Raw genomic sequence first — 4,354 nt, forward strand, 5'->3', positions numbered from 1 at the left:
ATTCTGAAATTCAGATAGCAGACAGTTTCAGAACCCTAGCACAATTCAACCCAAATTAGACAACACCCAAACACATCATAATTAACTTCACTAAAGTTAATATGAAGGAGAAAATTCTGAAAGCAGCCAGATATAAGAAAATCATAACCTACAAGGGGAAGAATATTAGAGTGACTACAGATAACTCTGCTGAAACCTTTCAAGCTAGAAGAGGGTGGTCATTGACTTTTAATCTCCTAAAACAAAATAACTTTCAACCCAGGATCTTGTATCCAGCTAAACTGAATTTCATTTATGATGGATAAATTAAGTACTTTAATGACATTCACATGTTGATGAAATTTGCTATAACTAAACCAGCTCTCCAGGATATTCTCAGACCTATTCTCCATAATGACCAGCACAATCCTCCACCACAAAAGTAAACTCACTCAGAAACTTTTGATCAAATTCCAACTTCCACAGTGGAGAAAAGATTAAAAATATCCACTGGACTTTCAAAAAACTCGATACCCAAAATTCTACCAGGCTTATCAATATTCTCAAATAATGTGAATGGTTTAAATTGTTCTCTAAAGATGCCTGGGTTGGCTGACTGGTTACAAAAACTCAGGCCAGACATCTTCTGCATACAAGATTCTCTCTTACCTTAAAAGATAAATATAGACTCAATGTGAAGGGATGGTTATCTATATTTCAGGCAAATGGAAATCAGAAAAAAGCAGGTGTTGCAATTTTATTCGCAGATACAATAGGCTTTAAACCAATTAAAGTATCTTCAAGAAGTATGAATCACCTGCTAAGAATCTAGGACTTTAACCTGGAAGTCATTCAAAGTTTTGAAGCAGAATGATGTGACCGTGTTATACCCAATGGGAGTGGAATTACAGAGAAATGCCAGCATACTGAGTTCAAATTAAGAAAGGGTCCTTTATTGGCCAGCAGTCAAGAGTGAGCTCATGCCTCAAAGACTCTCAACCATTAAAAGCAGGGGTGCAAGGTATTTATTCAGCACTTTCCATGGTGGATGGGAAGGCTTAGCTCAAGCAGAATTTCTACAGAAGCCAAAACTTGCAAGGATAAAGTGGGGTAGTTACAAGGGGAACTTGGGGTTGTGCACAGACAAGACTGTAGTTTCATAAGGTTTTTCACCCTTTTAGCTAGTCTTCCTGTCTCTGCAGGGCTGCAGCTGGCTGAAGGGGATAGCTGTGATTACCAAGAGGAGGGTGGAAGTCCTGAAAGTGGTCAGCAAAATTAAGCAAGCATGCTTATTTGGCACAAAATGGAGTTTGGAGCTAGGGCATTCCATTACCCACTGGTCTTATGTTTGAGTCAAACCCTGGACTCTTTTGTCTATGTGTACAGAGTCATACTACATGCATATTAATTACCATGAGTTTTATTGCAGCTAGTTGAGTTTTATGAAATTGATGAGCCAGCTGAAAATGAATGGCCCTATTAACAAACCTAGGAGAAGGAGGATCAGAGGGTCAGTGAGGCTGGTGATTAAAGTTGTTATCCAGGGGTTCCATTCAAATAAGTTTTGGAACCAGGACTAAGAATTTACTCATTTTTATTTTCTTTCTTTTGTCTAAATTATCTCTTTAGATACTTTCTGGGGAGGGTATCTTTAATTACTCCTGACTTGTTGGCATAAAAACAACAGGCTTCTCCTAGTGCAGGGCACAGACCTTCTCAACTCAGAAAGAGGAGGTCTAGCCATCTCTGGTTCTGGAGGACCACCTGTGCCAGTGAGTCCACTTGGCTATGGAGCAAATCTATAGCAGACTGGAGGTTTTCTAGGTCTCCATCAGTTTTTTTGGATATTGCTGCAAGGTCTTTGCTTCCTTTTACTAAGGCAGCAGTACCTGCTGCAGCTCCTCCTGTAGCCATGAGACCAAGCAGGATTGGAATTAAAACCGATGCTCATTTTCAGTGATCTGAATTCAGTCTTTGAGAGGAGGTTGGACTTTCACCTTCTGAACCAGGGTACACATACATTTGTGGTAACACATGTACTACTGCACAGAAGCCTTCTGACTGAGGCAAGTGAGCCCATAGTACAAACTAGTCAAGTTTCATCAGGAGCAAAGTAAGCTAAAGATGATTCTTTAATTTGAGTATAATTACAAACAGTTTGAAAGAGGCCTTGGTCAGGTTATAGCCTCAGGTATGGAGAAGTTAGCTTGTCCAGTTATATCTCCTAGAGTAAGTGGTGGGGCTATGACTTCATGATGAAGATATCAAGTTTTTACCTATTTATTTATTTATCTATCTATTCATTTATTTTTGAGACAAGCACTCTTACCCCAGTCTAGAGTGCTGTAGCATCATACCTCACAACAACCTCAAATTCCTGGCTCCAACAATCCTGTTGCATCAGCCTCCCAAGTAGCAGGGTCTACAGGTGTGCTCCACCATGTTCAACTAATTTTTTTTATTTTTCTATTTTCAGTAGAGACAGTATCTTGATCTTCTTCAGGCTAATCTCAAACTCCTGAGCTCAAGCAATCCACCCACCTTGGCCTCTCAGAGTGCTAGGATTATTGTTATGTGCCATCACATCCAGCCAAGATATCAATTTTTATACATTTTATTTTTCCCAAAGTCACATTAGCAAGCACTGACTTAAGGCCTTAATTCTGCTTCTTATTTAACAGAGTTTCATAATTTTATGTAGTGAAATCAATTTACTTTCCCTTTGTGACTTCTGTCACTGATGTTAAGCACTAACCATGCCATTCCAGAGAAGTGGGGTCATTTGTGCTTTCTTTGAAGCATTTTTTTGTTATTTCTTTTTTCTTTCTTTCTTTTTTTTTTTGAGACAGAGTCTCACTATGTTATCCTTGGTAGAGTGCTGTGGCATCACAGCTCATGGCAATGTCAAACTCCTGGGCTCAAGTAATTCTCTTGCCTCAGCCTCCCAAGTAGCTGGGACCACAGGCACCCACCACAATGCCTGGCTATTGTCATTGTTGTTTAGTTGGCTTGGGCTGGGTTCAAATCCACCAGCCTCTGTATGTGGCGGTGCCATAACCACTGTGGTACAGGTGCTGAGCCTGTGATTTTTTTTTTTTTCAGGACTTGAAATCTCTTCAGGACAAACACTGTTCAAATGAAATATAATACAAGACACAAACAGGAGCCACACATGTAATTTTAAATTTTTCGGTGGCTACATTTTCTTTAAAGTAAAAACAATTGGCACAGTACAGAATATTTTAATTGCAGTTGAACTATTCTGTATAATGCTACAGTGGTGGATACATGTCATTATATTTTTGTCAAAATCCATAGAACATACAATTTCAAACAAGCATCCTCATGTAAACTCTGAACTTTGGGTGATAATAGAGTGTCCTTATAAGTTAATTGACTATAACAAAGGTGCCACTCTGGTACTACAGATCATCCATGTGTGGGGGTATTTGGGAACTCAGTGCTTTCTGCTCAGTTTCACTAGGAGCCTCAAACTGTAAAAAAGTAAAGTTGATCCACTTTAAAAAGTTCAAAATTATTTTTAAAATTCAAGAAAACAGGTGAAATTAACTTTAATAATATATTTTACTCATCCAAATATATTTTTTAAAACACCATTTCACACGTAATTACTTAAGTAAAGTTAACAAAATATTTATATTTTTTAGTACTAAAAATTTGGTTTATATTTTACAACTTACAGGACATCTCTCCACTTGTTCATGACACTTTCAGTGCTGGACAGTCACATATGACTCATGGCCACTATATTGGTCATCTCAGCTCTAGAACTATGTTTTGACCCCATGGGAGAATCAGGGGCCTATTTTACTGCTCCATTAAACTTCACCTCCCACCTGCTCCTCTCTTGCCAATGCACAGCCAGCCAACTTGTGTTTTCTCACCTTTCCCCAGTATGAGCTCCACTTGGCTCTCATTTGTCATCCACTGGCACTCCATGGCTTCCCAACCCTCTCTGTCAGTCCATCCAAGTCACCTCCCACATGACCTTCCCACTGTAGAGCCTACTCAGGAGCTCACCTCCTGGGACATTCCCTGCACCTCCTGACTCTGTGGCAGCCTCAATAATAATGAAACTATACTCCTAATGGCCAACACTTGCTGAGCACACATGCCAGCCTTACCCTAACCATATGTATAAGAGTACATCATCTCTTCTAATCCTTCTGACTATTTGAGGGCTGGAATAATTTTGCACATAAGGGTTGACACTCATGAATACAATCCATGAACACTGTCAGGGTCAGCCTGTGTTCAACTTTTTTGGGGGAGCTTAGGAGTCTCTTAGGAAAAAGGTCTAGGGATGTTCTAGAGGGTTGAGACAGGTTTACAAAGAGTTCCTCCAGGGCAGTGC

Source organism: Otolemur garnettii, unplaced genomic scaffold (genome assembly GCF_000181295.1).
Source record: "Otolemur garnettii isolate 467f Iridium unplaced genomic scaffold, OtoGar3 scaffold00330, whole genome shotgun sequence".
NCBI classification, from domain to species: domain Eukaryota; kingdom Metazoa; phylum Chordata; class Mammalia; order Primates; family Galagidae; genus Otolemur; species Otolemur garnettii.